The sequence below is a fragment of the Daphnia magna genome, unplaced genomic scaffold (assembly GCF_020631705.1).
Source record: "Daphnia magna isolate NIES unplaced genomic scaffold, ASM2063170v1.1 Dm_contigs171, whole genome shotgun sequence".
Classification (NCBI taxonomy): domain Eukaryota; kingdom Metazoa; phylum Arthropoda; class Branchiopoda; order Diplostraca; family Daphniidae; genus Daphnia; species Daphnia magna.
In genome coordinates this window covers 83,883-103,836 of record NW_025533151.1, presented here as the reverse complement: position 1 = coordinate 103,836, position 19,954 = coordinate 83,883, and the positions used below count along the sequence as shown (strand labels likewise).

Here is a 19,954-nt window from a genome sequence, read left to right as displayed (position 1 = left end):
GTTTTTACTTCTATATGTAAACAGCATCGAATATACTTGTATTCAATGTGAATACACTGTTATACCATGAGTTTTTACTTCTATATGTAAACAGCATCAAATATACTTGTATTCAATGTGAATACACTGTTATACCATGAGTTTTTACTTCTATATGTAAACTGCGTGGAATATACTTGAATTCAATGTGAATACACTGTTATACCATGAGTTTTTACTTCTATATGTTAACCGCATGGAATATACTTGTATTCAATGTGAATACACTGTTATACCATGAGTTTTTACTTCTATATGTAAAAAGCATGGAATATACTTGTATTCAATGTGAATACACTGTTATACCATGAGTTTCAACTTCTATATGTAAACAGCATCAAATATACTTGTATACAATGTGAATACACTGTTATACCATGAGTTTTTACTTCTATGTTTAAACTGCATGGAATATACTTGTATTCAATTTGAATACACTGTTATACCATGAGTTTTTACTTCTATATGTAAACAGCATCAAATATACTTGTATTCAATGTGAATACACTGTTATACCATGAGTTTTTACTTCTATATGTAAACAGCATCAAATATACTTGTATTCAATGTGAATACACTGTTATACCATGAGTTTTTACTTCTATATGTAAACTGCATGGAATATACTTGTATTCAATGTGAATACACTGTTATACCATGAGTTTTTACTTCTATATGTAAACTGCATGGAATATACTTGTATTCAATGTGAATACACTGTTATACCATGAGTTTTTACTTCTATATGTAAACAGCATCAAATATACTTGTATTCAATGTGAATACACTGTTATACCATGAGTTTTTACTTCTATATGTAAACAGCATCAAATATACTTGTATTCAATGTGAATACACTGTTATACCATGAGTTTTTACTTCTATATGTGAATACACTGTTATACCATGAGTTTTTACATCTATATGTAAACAGCATCAAATATACTTGTATTCAATGTGAATACACTGTTATACCATGAGTTTTTACTTCTATATGTAAACTGCATCAAATATACTTGTATTCAATGTGAATACACTGTTATACCATGAGTTTTTACTTCTATATGTAAACAGCATGGAATATACTTGTATTCAATGTGAATACACTGTTATACCATGAGTTTTTACTTCTATATGTAAACAGCATCAAATATACTTGTATTCAATGTGAATACACTGTTATACCATGAGTTTTTACTTCTATATGTAAACAGCATCAAATATACTTGTATTCAATGTGAATACACTGTTATACCATGAGTTTTTACTTCTATATATAAACAGCATCAAATATACTTGTATTCAATGTGAATACACTGTTATACCATGAGTTTTTACTTCTATATGTAAACTGCGTGGAATATACTTGTATTCAATGTGAATACACTGTTATACCATGAGTTTTTACTTCTATATGTAAACAGCATCAAATATACTTGTATTCAATGTGAATACACTGTTATACCATGAGTTTTTACTTCTATATGTAAACAGCATGGAATATACTTGTATTCAATGTGAATACACTGTTATACCATGAGTTTTTACTTCTATATGTAAACAGCATCAAATATACTTGTATTCAATGTGAATACACTGTTATACCATGAGTTTTTACTTCTATATGTAAACTGCATGGAATATACTTGTATTCAATGTGAATACACTGTTATACCATGAGTTTTTACTTCTATATGTAAACTGCATTAAATATACTTGAATTCAATGTGAGTACACTGTTATACCATGAGTTTTTACTTCTATGTGTAAACTGCATGGAATATACTTGTATTCAATGTGAATACACTGTTATACCATGAGTTTTTACTTCTATATGTAAACTGCATGGAATATACTTGTATTCAATGTGAATACACTGTTATACCATGAGTTTTTACTTCTATATGTAAACAGCATCAAATATACTTGTATTCAATGTGAATACACTGTTATACCATGAGTTTTTACTTCTATATGTAAACTGCGTGGAATATACTTGTATTCAATGTGAATACACTGTTATACCATGAGTTTTTACTTCTATATGTAAACAGCATCAAATATACTTGTATTCAATGTGAATACACTGTTATACCATGAGTTTTTACTTCTATATGTAAACTGCATGGAATATACTTGTATTCAATGTGAATACACTGTTATACCATGAGTTTTTACTTCTATATGTAAACTGCATGGAATATACTTGTATTCAATGTGAATACACTGTTATACCATGAGTTTTTACTTCTATATGTAAACCGCATGGAATATACTTGTATTCAATGTGAATACACTGTTATACCATGAGTTTTTACTTCTATATGTAAACTGCATGGAATATACTTGTATTCAATGTGAATACACTGTTATACCATGAGTTTTTACTTCTATATGTAAACAGCATGGAATATACTTGTATTCAATGTGAATACACTGTTATACCATGAGTTTTTACTTCTATATGTAAACTGCATCAAATATACTTGTATTCAATGTGAATACACTGTTATACCATGAGTTTTTACTTCTATATGTAAACAGCATGGAATATACTTGTATTCAATGTGAATACACTGTTATACCATGAGTTTTTACTTCTATATGTAAACAGCATCGAATATACTTGTATTCAATGTGAATACACTGTTATACCATGAGTTTTTACTTCTATATGTAAACAGCATCAAATATACTTGTATTCAATGTGAATACACTGTTATACCATGAGTTTTTACTTCTATATGTAAACTGCGTGGAATATACTTGTATTCAATGTGAATACACTGTTATACCATGAGTTTTTACTTCTATATGTAAACTGCATGGAATATACTTGTATTCAATGTGAATACACTGTTATACCATGAGTTTTTACTTCTATATGTAAACAGCATGGAATATACTTGTATTCAATGTGAATACACTGTTATACCATGAGTTTTAACTTCTATATGTAAACAGCATCAAATATACTTGTATTCAATGTGAATACACTGTTATACCATGAGTTTTTACTTCTATGTGTAAACTGCATGGAATATACTTGTATTCAATGTGAATACACTGTTATACCATGAGTTTTTACTTCTATATGTAAACAGCATCAAATATACTTGTATTCAATGTGAATACACTGTTATACCATGAGTTTTTACTTCTATATGTAAACTGCATGGAATATACTTGTATTCAATGTGAATACACTGTTATACCATGAGTTTTTACTTCTATATGTAAACTGCATGGAATATACTTGTATTCAATGTGAATACACTGTTATACCATGAGTTTTTACTTCTAAATGTATACTGCATGGAATATACTTGTATTCAATGTGAATACACTGTTATACCATGAGTTTTTACTTCTATATGTAAACAGCATCAAATATACTTGTATTCAATGTGAATACACTGTTATACCATGAGTTTTTACTTCTATATGTAAACAGCATCAAATATACTTGTATTCAATGTGAATACACTGTTATACCATGAGTTTTACTTCTATATGTAGAATACACTGTTATACCATGAGTTTTTACTTCTATATGTAAACAGCATCAAATATACTTGTATTCAATGTGAATACACTGTTATACCATGAGTTTTTACTTCTATATGTAAACTGCATCAAATATACTTGTATTCAATGTGAATACACTGTTATACCATGAGTTTTTACTTCTATATGTAAACAGCATGGAATATACTTGTATTCAATGTGAATACACTGTTATACCATGAGTTTTTACTTCTATATGTAAACAGCATCAAATATACTTGTATTCAATGTGAATACACTGTTATACCATGAGTTTTTACTTCTATATGTAAACAGCATCAAATATACTTGTATTCAATGTGAATACACTGTTATACCATGAGTTTTTACTTCTATATGTAAACAGCATCAAATATACTTGTATTCAATGTGAATACACTGTTATACCATGAGTTTTTACTTCTATATGTAAACTGCATGGAATATACTTGTATTCAATGTGAATACACTGTTATACCATGAGTTTTTACTTCTATATGTAAACAGCATCAAATATACTTGTATTCAATGTGAATACACTGTTATACCATGAGTTTTTACTTCTATATGTAAACAGCATGGAATATACTTGTATTCAATGTGAATACACTGTTATACCATGAGTTTTTACTTCTATATGTAAACAGCATGAAATATACTTGTATTCAATGTGAATACACTGTTATACCATGAGTTTTTACTTCTATATGTAAACTGCATGGAATATACTTGTATTCAATGTGAATACACTGTTATACCATGAGTTTTTACTTCTATATGTAAACTGCATTAAATATACTTGTATTCAATGTGAATACACTGTTATACCATGAGTTTTTACTTCTATATGTAAACTGCATGGAATATACTTGTATTCAATGTGAATACACTGTTATACCATGAGTTTTTACTTCTATATGTAAACTGCATGGAATATACTTGTATTCAATGTGAATACACTGTTATACCATGAGTTTTTACTTCTATATATAAACAGCATCAAATATACTTGTATTCAATGTGAATACACTGTTATACCATGAGTTTTTACTTCTATATGTAAACTGCATGGAATATACTTGTATTCAATGTGAATACACTGTTATACCATGAGTTTTTACTTCTATATGTAAACAGCATCAAATATACTTGTATTCAATGTGAATACACTGTTATACCATGAGTTTTTACTTCTATATGTAAACTGCATGGAATATACTTGTATTCAATGTGAATACACTGTTATACCATGAGTTTTTACTTCTATATGTAAACTGCATGGAATATACTTGTATTCAATGTGAATACACTGTTATACCATGAGTTTTTACTTCTATATGTAAACCGCATGGAATATACTTGTATTCAATGTGAATACACTGTTATACCATGAGTTTTTACTTCTATATGTAAACTGCATGGAATATACTTGTATTCAATGTGAATACACTGTTATACCATGAGTTTTTACTTCTATATGTAAACAGCATGGAATATACTTGTATTCAATGTGAATACACTGTTATACCATGAGTTTTTACTTCTATATGTAAACTGCATCAAATATACTTGTATTCAATGTGAATACACTGTTATACCATGAGTTTTTACTTCTATATGTAAACAGCATGGAATATACTTGTATTCAATGTGAATACACTGTTATACCATGAGTTTTTACTTCTATATGTAAACAGCATGGAATATACTTGTATTCAATGTGAATACACTGTTATACCATGAGTTTTTACTTCTATATGTAAACAGCATCAAATATACTTGTATTCAATGTGAATACACTGTTATACCATGAGTTTTTACTTCTATATGTAAACTGCATGGAATATACTTGTATTCAATGTGAATACACTGTTATACCATGAGTTTTTACTTCTATATGTAAACTGCATGGAATATACTTGTATTCAATGTGAATACACTGTTATACCATGAGTTTTTACTTCTATATGTAAACAGCATGGAATATACTTGTATTCAATGTGAATACACTGTTATACCATGAGTTTTTACTTCTATATGTAAACAGCATCAAATATACTTGTATTCAATGTGAATACACTGTTATACCATGAGTTTTTACTTCTATATGTAAACTGCATGGAATATACTTGTATTCAATGTGAATACACTGTTATACCATGAGTTTTTACTTCTATATGTAAACAGCATCAAATATACTTGTATTCAATGTGAATACACTGTTATACCATGAGTTTTTACTTCTATATGTAAACTGCATGGAATATACTTGTATTCAATGTGAATACACTGTTATACCATGAGTTTTTACTTCTATATGTAAACTGCATGGAATATACTTGTATTCAATGTGAATACACTGTTATACCATGAGTTTTTACTTCTATATGTAAACTGCATGGAATATACTTGTATTCAATGTGAATACACTGTTATACCATGAGTTTTTACTTCTATATGTAAACAGCATCAAATATACTTGTATTCAATGTGAATACACTGTTATACCATGAGTTTTTACTTCTATATGTAAACTGCATGGAATATACTTGTATTCAATGTGAATACACTGTTATACCATGAGTTTTTACTTCTATATGTAAACTGCATGGAATATACTTGTATTCAATGTGAATACACTGTTATACCATGAGTTTTTACTTCTATATGTAAACAGCATGGAATATACTTGTATTCAATGTGAATACACTGTTATACCATGAGTTTTTACTTCTATATATGTAAACTGCATGGAATATACTTGTATTCAATGTGAATACACTGTTATACCATGAGTTTTTACTTCTATATGTAAACAGCATCAAATATACTTGTATTCAATGTGAATACACTGTTATACCATGAGTTTTTACTTCTATATGTAAACAGCATCAAATATACTTGTATTCAATGTGAATACACTGTTATACCATGAGTTTTTACTTCTATATGTAAACTGCATCAAATATACTTGTATTCAATGTGAATACACTGTTATACCATGAGTTTTTACTTCTATATGTAAACAGCATGGAATATACTTGTATTCAATGTGAATACACTGTTATACCATGAGTTTTTACTTCTATATGTAAACAGCATCAAATATACTTGTATTCAATGTGAATACACTGTTATACCATGAGTTTTTACTTCTATGTGTAAACAGCATCAAATATACTTGTATTCAATGTGAATACACTGTTATACCATGAGTTTTTACTTCTATATGTAAACAGCATCAAATATACTTGTATTCAATGTGAATACACTGTTATACCATGAGTTTTTACTTCTATATGTAAACAGCATCAAATATACTTGTATTCAATGTGAATACACTGTTATACCATGAGTTTTTACTTCTATATGTAAACTGCGTGGAATATACTTGTATTCAATGTGAATACACTGTTATACCATGAGTTTTTACTTCTATATGTAAACTGCATGGAATATACTTGTATTCAATGTGAATACACTGTTATACCATGAGTTTTTACTTCTATATGTAAACTGCATGGAATATACTTGTATTCAATGTGAATACACTGTTATACCATGAGTTTTTACTTCTATATGTAAACTGCATGGAATATACTTGTATTCAATGTGAATACACTGTTATACCATGAGTTTTTACTTCTATATGTAAACTGCATCAAATATACTTGTATTCAAAGTGAATACACTGTTATACCATGAGTTTTTACTTTTTCTATGTAAACTGCATGGAATATACTTCTATTCAATGTGAATACACTGTTATACCATGAGTTTTTACTTCTATATGTAAATTGCATGAAATATACTTGTATTCAATGTGAATACACTGTTATACCATGAGTTTTTACTTTGATATGTAAACTGCATGGAATATACTTGTATTCAATGTGAATACACTGTTATACCATGAGTTTTTACTTCTATATGTAAACCGCATGGAATATACTTGTATTCAATGTGAATACACTGTTATACCATGAGTTTTTACTTCTATATGTCAACAGCATGGAATATACTTGTATTCAATGTGAATACACTGTTATACCATGAGTTTTTACTTCTATATGTAAAAATGCATCAAATATACTTGTATTCAATGTGAATACACTGTTATACCATGAGTTTTTACTTCTATGTGTAAACTGCATGGAATATACTTGTATTCAATGTGAATACACTGTTATACCATGAGTTTTTACTTCTATATGTAAACTGCATTGAATATACTTGTATTCAATGTGAATACACTGTTATACCATGAGTTTTTACTTCTATATGTAAACTGCATGGAATATACTTGTATTCAATGTGAATACACTGTTATACCATGAGTTTTTACTTCTATATGTAAACTGCATGGAATATACTTGTATTCAATGTGAATACACTGTTATACCATGAGTTTTTACTTCTATATGTAAACCGCATGGAATATACTTGTATTCAATGTGAATACACTGTTATACCACGAGTTTTTACTTCTATATGTAAACAGCATCAAATATACTTGTATTCAATGTGAATACACTGTTATACCATGAATTTTTACTATTTATGTAAACAGCATGGAATATACTTGTATTCAATGTGAATACACTGTTATACCATGAGTTTTTACTTCTATATGTAAACTGCATCAAATATACTTGTATTCAATGTGAATACACTGTTATACCATGAGTTTTTACTTCTACAGTCATGCTTGGAAGTTTCTTTAGCAGGCTAATCGGTCTATATCCTTCTATTTCTTTTTGATGGAGTGGATACTTTGGTGCCTACCGTACCCCTTTATGCTATTCCTATTTCTCTTTCTTTGCAACCCACGAAAAAGGTGCAACATTAAATGTAGGAAAATTAACTGAAACGTAGAGGAAGAGAAGAATGGAAAGAAAACGAGGGTATGGTAGGCACCATAGTATCCCTTCCGTCCAAACAAAATGAAAGGATATAGACCCATTTGCCTGCTAAAGAAACTTGCAAGCATGACTGTATATGTAAACAGCATCAAATATACTTGTATTCAATGTGAATACACTGTTATACCATGAGTTTTTACTTCTATATGTAAACTGCATGGAATATACTTGTATTCAATGTGAATACACTGTTATACCATGAGTTTTTACTTCTATATGTAAACTGCATGGAATATACTTGTATTCAATGTGAATACACTGTTATACCATGAGTTTTTACTTCTATATGTAAACTGCATGGAATATACTTGTATTCAATGTGAATACACTGTTATACCATGAGTTTTTACTTCTATATGTAAACTGCATCAAATATACTTGTATTCAATGTGAATACACTGTTATACCATGAGTTTTTACTTCTATATGTAAACTGCATTGAATATACTTGTATTCAATGTGAATACACTGTTATACCATGAGTTTTTACTTCTATATGTAAACTGCATGGAATATACTTGTATTCAATGTGAATACACTGTTATACCATGAGTTTTTACTTCTATATGTAAACTGCATGGAATATACTTGTATTCAATGTGAATACACTGTTATACCATGAGTTTTTACTTCTATATGTAAACAGCATGGAATATACTTGTATTCAATGTGAATACACTGTTATACCATGAGTTTTTACTTCTATATGTAAACAGCATCAAATATACTTGTATTCAATGTGAATACACTGTTATACCATGAGTTTTTACTTCTATATGTAAACTGCATGGAATATACTTGTATTCAATGTGAATACACTGTTATACCATGAGTTTTTACTTCAATATATAAACTGCATCAAATATACTTGTATTCAATGTGAATACACTGTTATACCATGAGTTTTTACTTCTATATGTAAACTGCATTGAATATACTTGTATTCAATGTGAATACACTGTTATACCATGAGTTTTTACTTCTATATGTAAACAGCATCAAATATACTTGTATTCAATGTGAATACACTGTTATACCATGAGTTTTTACTTCTATATGTAAACAGCATCAAATATACTTGTATTCAATGTGAATACACTGTTATACCATGAGTTTTTACTTCTATATGTAAACAGCATGAAATATACTTGTATTCAATGTGAATACACTGTTATACCATGAGTTTTTACTTCTATATGTAAACAGCATCAAATATACTTGTATTCAATGTGAATACACTGTTATACCATGAGTTTTTTCTTCTATATGTAAACAGCATCAAATATACTTGTATTCAATGTGAATACACTGTTATACCATGAGTTTTTACTTCTATATGTAAACTGCATTGAATATACTTGTATTCAATGTGAATACACTGTTATACCATGAGTTTTTACTTCTATATGTAAACTGCATGGAATATACTTGTATTCAATGTGAATACACTGTTATACCATGAGTTTTTACTTCTATATGTAAACTGCATGGAATATACTTGTATTCAATGTGAATACACTGTTATACCATGAGTTTTTACTTCTATATGTAAACTGCATGGAATATACTTGTATTCAATGTGAATACACTGTTATACCATGAGTTTTTACTTCTATATGTAAACTGCATGGAATATACTTGTATTCAATGTGAATACACTGTTATACCATGAGTTTTTACTTCTATATGTAAACAGCATGGAATATACTTGTATTCAATGTGAATACACTGTTATACCATGAGTTTTTACTTCTATATGTAAACAGCATCAAATATACTTGTATTCAATGTGAATACACTGTTATACCATGAGTTTTTACTTCTATGTGTAAACTGCATGGAATATACTTGTATTCAATGTGAATACACTGTTATACCATGAGTTTTTACTTCTATATGTAAACAGCATCAAATATACTTGTATTCAATGTGAATACACTGTTATACCATGAGTTTTTACTTCTATATGTAAACTGCATGGAATATACTTGTATTCAATGTGAATACACTGTTATACCATGAGTTTTTACTTCTATATGTAAACTGCATGGAATATACTTGTATTCAATGTGAATACACTGTTATACCATGAGTTTTTACTTCTATATGTAAATCAGAAGGAATATACTTGTATTCAATGGGAATAAACTTTTATACCACGAGTTTTTACTTCTATAGGTAAACTGCATGGAATATACTTGTATTCAATGTGAATACACTGTTATACCATGAGTTTTTACTTCTATATGTAAACAGCATGGAATATACTTGTATTCAATGAGAATACACTGTTATACCATGAGTTTTTACTTCTATATGTAAACTGCATCAAATATACTTGTATTCAATGTGAATACACTGTTATACCATGAGTTTTTACTACTATATGTAAACAGCATGGAATATACTTGTATTCAAAGTGAATACACTGTTATACCATGAGTTTCTACTTCTATATGTAAACAGCATCTAATATACTTGTATTCAATGTGAATACACTGTTATACCATGAGTTTTTACTTCTATATGTAAATTGCATGGAATATACTTGTATTCAATGTGAATACACTGTTATACCATGAGTTTTTACTTTTATATGTAAACTGCGTGGAATATACTTGAATTCAATGTAAATACACTGTTATACCATGAGTTTTTACTTCTATATGTAAACCGCATGGAATATACTTGTATTCAATGTGAATACACTGTTATACCATGAGTTTTTACTTCTATATGTAAACAGCATGGAATATACTTGTATTCAATGTGAATACACTGTTATACCATGAGTTTTTACTTTTATATGTAAACAGCATCAAATATACTTGTATTCAATGTGAATACACTGTTATACCATGAGTTTTTACTTCTATGTGTAAACTGCATGGAATATACTTGTATTCAATGTGAATACACTGTTATACCATGAGTTTTTACTTCTATATGTAAACAGCATCAAATATACTTGTATTCAATGTGAATACACTGTTATACCATGAGTTTTTACTTCTATATGTAAACTGCATTGAATATACTTGTATTCAATGTGAATACACTGTTATACCATGAGTTTTTACTTCTATATGTAAACTGCATGAAATATACTTGTATTCAATGTGAATACACTGTTATACCATGAGTTTTTACTTCTATATGTAAATCGCATGGAATATACTTGTATTCAATGGGAATAAACTTTTATACCACGAGTTTTTACTTCTATAGGTAAACTGCATGGAATATACTTTTATTCAATGCGAATACACTGTTATACCATGAGTTTTTACTTCTTTATGTAAACAGCATGGAATATACTTGTATTCAATGAGAATACACTGTTATACCATGAGTTTTTACTTCAATATGTAAACTGCATCAAATATACTTGTATTCAATGTGAATACACTGTTATACCATGAGTTTTTACTACTATATGTAAACAGCATGGAATATACTTGTATTCAAAGTGAATACACTGTTATACCATGAGTTTCTACTTCTATATGTAAACAGCATCTAATATACTTGTATTCAATGTTAATACACTGTTATACCATGAGTTTTTACTTCTATATGTAAACAGCATCAAATATACTTGTATTCAATGTGAATACACTGTTATACCATGAGTTTTTACTTTTATATGTAAACTGCGTGGAATATACTTGAATTCAATGTGAATACACTGTTATACCATGAGTTTTTACTTCTATATGTAAACAGCATCAAATATACTTGTATTCAATGTGAATACACTGTTATGCCATGAGTTTTTACTTCTATATGTAAACTTCATTGAATATACTTGTATTCAATGTGAATACACTGTTATACCATGAGTTTTTACTTCTATATGTAAACTGCATGGAATATACTTGTATTCAATGTGAATACACTGTTATACCATGAGTTTTTACTTCTATATGTAAATCGCATGGAATATACTTGTATTCAATGAGAATAAACTTTTATACCACGAGTTTTTACTTCTATATGTAAACTGCATGGAATATACTTTTATTCAATGCGAATACACTGTTATACCATGAGTTTTTACTTCTTTATGTAAACAGCATGGAATATACTTGTATTCAATGAGAATACACTGTTATACCATGAGTTTTTACTTCTATATGTAAACAGCATCAAATATACTTGTATTCAAAGTGAATACACTGTTATACCATGAGTTTCTACTTCTATATGTAAACAGCATCTAATATACTGTAACGGGCAATCGACGTCAGAGCCGTTTATTTGGAAATCAAAGAGAATTGACTACAGAGTAAACTAAGAATAAGGGAAACAAGGTTTAAACAAGTTTGACACATATGAATAACTAAGACGTGAATATGAATAACTAAGAACTGAAATGAGTAACATATGAATAACTAAGACTTCCTGTGACATTTAATAATCATCAGTTTTATCTAACTCTCGGGAGTTAACCATGAGATAAATTCTATAGGTTGCATAACCCTACGTCAGCTGTGCGTTACATCCCCCCTCTCAGACTGCAACTCGTCCCGATTGCAATACAATTTTAGCACAGCTCAAAATAACTATGTTATTTTCTAGTTATTTGAAAGAAACATTCATATTGGGGTTATTTTAGGGAATTTCCTATTTCTACTGATAACATTTGGAACATTTAGTCTAAAAATTTTTCAAAAAGAACATTTTAACAGTAGAATTCAATTCTATATCAAAAGAAATATTTTTCTTTTAATTTTCCTATGCCTATACTATAAGAACATTCAAAATGAGAATCGGAATATAAAGTTTAAGAAGCAAGAAGAGGGAAGAAGAGAAAAAAAAGATTTGCTGACGTATGAATAACATTTTACAGCTGCTCTTCAACTTCCTCTTCGTGTTTTTTCAGTCGACTTTCGAGTTCATTCACTCGTTTAGTCAGATTTGACAGAACAACTTTGTTTTGACGTCTGCTAAGAAATAGTGCTATTGCCAGGCTGAGAAACAGTGTGGCTATAGCAGCGATAATTTCGAAGGGATACCGGACGTTGATTGTACGTTCGGTGTTCTTTCTTTGTTTTTCTTCTTCTTCTATTATCCGTAAATGTTCCCCCATAAGAGTAACGCGGCTTTGTATTGAGGCCTTGCTTGTTGCCTGAGGCCTATTTTTCCATTTTCTCATTTCTGGCTCTGCCGTTTCCATATTCCGCGTTTCATACTCTTGTGGAATGAGGTCTGCATTTTCCAATTCGGATAGCGGCGGTAGTGTAACGTTGTTCAACGAATGTTTAACGTTCTTCTTGAAGCTTGCTTGAAAAATCCAATCTTCTGTGTACGCCGTACATGTTGTTGGAAATTCAAACACGTCAAAAGGTTCACGTTTAATCACTGTGTTAGTTTTTCCTCTGTTGTTTGGACAAGTTATGGTGATTGTCATTTCTTGTGCTGAGGTGTATCCCCATCTTCGGTGTCCCAGGTATACAGTTTGTTGTCCGGTCCATGGAGATAATTTCGTTGAACATTGTACGCGGCTTCTTTTCTCATCTTTTAGAAACAATGCCATTGCGCAGCTTGGCTCCCTATGCCTTTTGTTTATTGCTTTGCTGATAGGGCAAATCGATGTGGTTGTCATCATGCAGCGATGTGCTTCGTGTGTTGACAATTCGGTAAACGCTTGTCTATCGTTTGCCACAGCTAAGAATGCCGGTAACGGATGAAACTGTGCCCCTTGGGTGGCGTTTTTCGTTGGTCTTGGCAAGCTTATTACCTCGTATAGAGTGAATCCAAATGGGAACTCGAACACAGGTAAGTGAATGAAAATTCTTAAATTGTCTTCAATTGCTGCCACAGCTACTTTTGCGTCTTTATAGACTTGCCAGGTGTCTCCCATTTGAATAGAAGGGCTTAATGACCATCCAGATGGCAAAATTGCTTTTATTTCTTTTAACACTGCTTGGATTTGCATAGGTGGGAAAAGTAGTGCTGGAAGTCTTTCCATTGCCATTGTTGTTAGGCCGACGGCAAAATCTTCAATCGATTCGCCCAGCCATGCCAAGGCTGACTTGATTTCACGAAAGGTGTTTTCAATGGCTGCTCTGGCTATTTCATGTTTTTCAACTTCTTGGGTAATTCCATCAATTTTGTGATCTGTTTTCCACGCCTCACGTTCTAGTTTTTCAAAAGCGTTTTGCAGTTCTTCAACGGCGTTCGACGTTGATTTTGTTTCCCAAAGCGTCTCGTTGATTAGTGACGCGTGCACTTCCAATGCGTGAGCGATTGAAGTGGTTTCTGTTGATAACTTTTCAACATGATTGTTGATGTGTTCTAGATCTTCTTCAGTTGACACCCCAAAGAGCCAATTGAGAACTTTTCCTCCTCCATCGATTAGGCCTCTTTTCTTACGGGTACTGCCTATATTTACTGCTTGTTTTAGTTCTCTAAGTCTTTCTTGACTCTTTTTCAGGTTTTTTAATTCTGCTCGTGCTCGTTCCTCGACTTCTTCTTTTATCCGTTTTTTAAACCCGTCGTTTGGACCTTCGTATCTGAAGTTTAGAGTGTTGACCTTTCTTCCCAATACATCATGTAGAGTTTTAATGACGGTTTCTAAAGGATTGAATGTGAAGTCGGTGACGACTACCCACTCAGAGTCTGAAAAGGCTATCTCTCCTTCAGATTTGAAGATAACGCCTTGATAGGCGAGTATCTCTTTGGAAGTTGTTGGTCCTGACACCACGGAAAGCAGCAGCATCAAAGGTAGGGTCAACATCACTGTTTTTCTTTGAGCTATGCGAGCAGATCTTCGTATGCCTGCGTTTTCTGCTCTTGCCATTTGCACGGTTTCTTGTCTTCCTTGTCTTGTTGGCGGTACGGTTGGTACGTCAGTATTTGTTTCTGCAGTTTCTGACTGTGCACCATTTTCTTCTGAGGGCCTTGTGTTTGTTTCTTCTGATTGTTCTTGATTTTGAGCATTAGCAGATGCTTCTTTTTCTGGCCCCTTATTTTGATTTTCTTGCAAATCTTCAGAAGGCACTGGATTTTTGGTACACTGTGCAACACTAGTCATGTCAATGAATGGTTTCATTCGTTCGACATGCACAATTTCTGTTTTTGGTGATTTTCCTAATCGAAGCTCGTAATTGCTTTGCGTTGTTTGCCTCACCACTGTATAGGGTCCAAACCAACGATGTAGAAGTTTCTCTGACTTGCCCACTTTTCTAATGGGTTTGTAGACCAGTACCTCCTCATTTGGTAGGTACATGGTTGCTTCTCTACGATTTTCATCGTAGATTTCTTTTTGTTTTTGTTGTACTGCGGCGGCTCTGGCTTGTACTTCTAGTCGAGCCTGTTGCAGACGTTCAATTGCCCATTCCGATGAATCACGATTTTCAGGTGGTATTGGGTTTGGGTCTGCATTCAACGTAACGTCTATCGGAAGTACAGCTTCTCTTCCGTAGACCAAGTAGAATGGAGTTTTTCCCGTAGTTTCGTGCCGGGTTGTGTTGTAGGCGAATGTTACAAATGGTAACGACTCGTCCCAATCACGATGGTCAGCACTCACGTACATTGACAACATGTCTGCCAATGTATGGTTTAAACGTTCCACTAGTCCGTTGGCTTGCGCACGATAAGCTGTCGTGGTACGATGATTCGTTTCGAGCGCCTGTATCACTTTTTGTGTCACTTCTGCAGTAAAACAGCGGCCTTGATCTGTTGTTAATTGACGTGGTGCTCCATGTCTTAACAAAATACTTTTCACTAGGAAATCCGCTACTTCGTTTGCGTCAGCAGTCGGAAGTGATTTCGTTTCGGCCCATTTTGTTACGTAATCGACTGCCACGATAATTTGCTTGTTCCCTTTCTTTGATAGTGGGAACGGGCCTAGGATATCCAATCCTAGTCTCTCGAACGGGCGTTCAGTTCTTTTTACTTCCATAAATCCTGTGGGTCGCTGATACACAGGTTTGCGAGATTGGCACTCTCGACAACTACGCACAAATTCACTTACGTCTTCGGCCATTGCCCACCAATGATAACGAGCACGTACTTTCGCTAAAGTGCGCGTTAATCCTAGGTGACCTGCGGTAATGTCATGATGGCACGAACGCATAACTTCCTCTTTAAACGACTGTGGTACACATAATTTTAAAAGACGTCCGTCGTCCACGATCTTCTCATAGAACAGCAAGTCATCTTTGATTCGATAGCGTCCCGACACTTTTCCTTTTTTGATGGCGGCAAACGCTTCGCTCCATTCTTCTTGTTGAGCGCGCTGGAATTCTTTCTTAGTGTCTTGGTCGATGCTTAACGCGGCCAGAATGTATGTTAAACCCTCGTCTGAACTTGTTACGACATTCACGGGGTAGCGTGATAGCGCATCTGCGTCTGTGTGCAATCTTCCGTTGCGATGCACGATTCTTAGGAGAAACTCCTGAAGTTGAAGACTCCAGCGTGCTAAACGTCCTGCCAAATCCTTTTTGCTGAGTAGCCAGCACAGGGCGTGGTGATCGGTTACCACGATGGTTTCCATTCCCCAGATGTAACTTCGAAACTTCTTCACTGCCCAGACTAACGCAAGGCATTCTTTTTCCGTTATAGAATAGTTATTTTCACTTTTTGCCAAGAGGCGGCTTGCATATGCCAGAGGTCTTTCTACGTTGTCTACTCTTTGTAGCAGCACTGCCCCAAGACCGTAATCACACGCATCTGGGTGAATTTCGAAAGGTTTTGTGAAATCGGGATAAGCTAGTGTAGCGGCTTTTACTAACGCTTGCTTTAATGTCTTGAAGCTTTCTTCTTGCTGCACTTCCCACACGAAGCTTCCTCCCTTCTTGAACATGTCGGTCAGGGGCTTAGCTACGTGAGCGAATTGAGTAATAAACCGTCTGTAATAGGAACACAATCCTATAAAACTGCGAACGCACTTCAGTTGTTCAGCTGGTTTCTGAAACGAGCTTGGTGACGGGAAGTTTTCTATAGCTTTTAGTTTTTCCGGGTCAGGGCGAATGCCTTCTCCGCTAATCACATGGCCCAAAGCCTTCACTTCTTGGGCGGCAAACTGACACTTCACTAGTTTAATTTTTAGTCCTGCGTTATGCAGTGCTGTTAGCACTTGTCGAATGCGCACTAGATGTTCGCTTGCACTTCCCGCGTAGATGATGATGTCGTCTAGGTAGACTAAGCAAATCGTCCACCTTAGACCTGACAACACTAGATCCATCATCCTCTGGAAGGTGCCTGGGGCTGATGCCAATCCAAACGGCATTACTAGAAACTGGTAAAGGCCATCTGGTGTTACGAACGACGTTTTAGCTTTGTGTTCTTCATGCATGGGTACTTGCCAATACCCACTCTCCAGGTCCATTGTAGAGAAGATGCAGGCATTGCCCATCCGGGACAATGTCTCTTCAATTCTTGGTAATGGGTATACATCCTTTACCGAAATAGCATTTAGACGACGGTAGTCAACACAAAATCTCCAGCTGCCGTCCTTTTTCTTTACCAGAACCACTGGCGCTGCCCAAGGGCTGTTGGATGGTTCGATCACTTGTTTCTCCAGCATTTCTTCTACTTGTTTTTGTATGATGGACCTTTCCTTCCATGCGCTTTTATAAGGAACTTGATGTACCGGTGCTGACATTCCAGTGTGAATCTCGTGTTCGGCTACTTTACACATCCCAAGTCCACTATTTTTCAGCGCAAAACAGGAACTGAACTCTAGTAGGACATCTACTAATTCTTCTGTTTCTTGTTGTGGGAAGTTCTCTGCTATTTGTGCTCGAAAAGCTTGACGTGGAATCAGCTCCATTTCTCTTTGCGTAATGTTTTCTTCCTTCAGTACAAGGATTGCATCAACTTTTTCGTGGTGCTCTTCGGTCTTTTCTGTCTGCTCCCGTTCGTCCACAGCTACGATCGGTGAGTCTATAGGCTCTATTTGTCCTAGTACGGTCCCTTCTTGAATATAAGTCTGATGGTTGTTTAAGTTAACCATCAGCACCTGTCCCAACGGTTGTACGGTTGACACCAAAACTTTTCCTGACGTTACACCCTTCACTCTAGCTAGATGTTCTGATGGTTCTATCATTCCGGTGCTTTCTTGCAAACTAGCCGGTTCAATTTCCACTGACACAATTGTTCGTGGAGGTAACATTTTTCCAGTTTTTGTAATCAGCTTTTGTGTGGACGTCACTTCTTCGATGATGTTGATGGGCATTCTTCCCAACATCAAGTCTGGTCCATTACCATCGTAATTTATCTCCAATCTGTTGAATTGTTTCAGGAAGTCATTTCCTAGCAGTAATTCAATGTTTTTCATGGCAAGGACAATCACTTTTCCTTTGGCCTTCATGCCCCGATGTTCCACTTCTATCTCGATTGCTCCCATTGGAAGTACCTTTTGTCCACTAGCTGTCACAACAGAGGGTACTTTGCAGGAAACCCATTTTGCTTGTAACTTCTCTCGCAGGCTTGGTGATACTACAGATACTACAGCTCCTGTATCGATGACAGCTTTAAGCTCCATCCCTTGACAAACAACTTCTTCAGTAATCAGCTTGGCCGGTTGGATAATGAGTATGGTAGATTCTTTATCTTCCTCTTCATCTGTCGACACTATTCCGACCGATGCTGGTTCGTCTTGTTGTTCATTTCGTGGAAATTTTCTTTCGTCTCTTTTGGCTGGTCTTCTCTCGTCTCCTTTAGGAAAATCTGGCTTTTTACTCTCTTGCTTTAGATCGGTTCGACAAACGCGTGCGATGTGTCCTGCCTTTCCACAACGATGGCAAATCGGTTTTCCATCTGTCGTGCGCGATGGCTTAGGCCTATCCTTTCCAGCCCAAGGCTTGTAAGGCTTAGAAGTTCGTCTCATCTCTTCTATTTCTGCCTTCAGTTCTAATACCAGATCTCGAAGATCATCTTTTCTTTCTTCTCTGGGTGGTGGTCTTCTCCCATCAGGGCCAAGCATGCTCACTACCCAATCTGGACGAGCAGCAACTTCCAAAGCTTCAGTATGAAGCTTTAGCGCTGCCAAAAATTCTTGAGTCGTCGCCAGGTTGACGACCCACATTTTTTCCAACAAAGTAGGTTTCAATCCTTTGAATAGGTAATCTACTTTCGCCTCTTCTGTCATTCTTGGATCTACTTTGCGGCATAAATCGATGATGTCATAGAAATAGTCTTCCCCTGGTTCATCGATTCCTTGCTTACGCTGTCGAAGTTTTGCTTCTTGATAACGGGTGTAGTGCTGCGGTTGAAATTCCCTAAGAAATTTCGTTCGCAAGCCTACCACAGCGGGAGCAGCTTGGACTCCTGCCGCTGCGGCAACTGCTGGCGTATCCTCCCATTGGGTAAAGTTCCCAGCCGAGAGGAACCATTTTCTAGCAGTTCCTTCTAGGGACATTCCGAAGTTTTCTCGCTTCTCATCGTCCCCCCACCGGTTGTGCGCTGCAACACTTTCGTAACGCTCCAACCAATCT

At 33.8% G+C, this 19,954-nt stretch overlaps 1 long non-coding RNA gene across 1 annotated transcript; it reads left to right on the top strand.

Annotated features, from left to right (window-relative positions):
* The first annotated feature begins 14,526 nt into the window (after positions 1-14,526).
* Positions 14,527-15,050, top strand: LOC123467323. The gene is made up of 3 exons (XR_006641729.1): positions 14,527-14,608; positions 14,667-14,887; positions 14,947-15,050. It is a non-coding gene; the product is annotated as an uncharacterized LOC123467323 (long non-coding RNA).
* Positions 15,051-19,954: the final 4,904 nt, after the last annotated feature.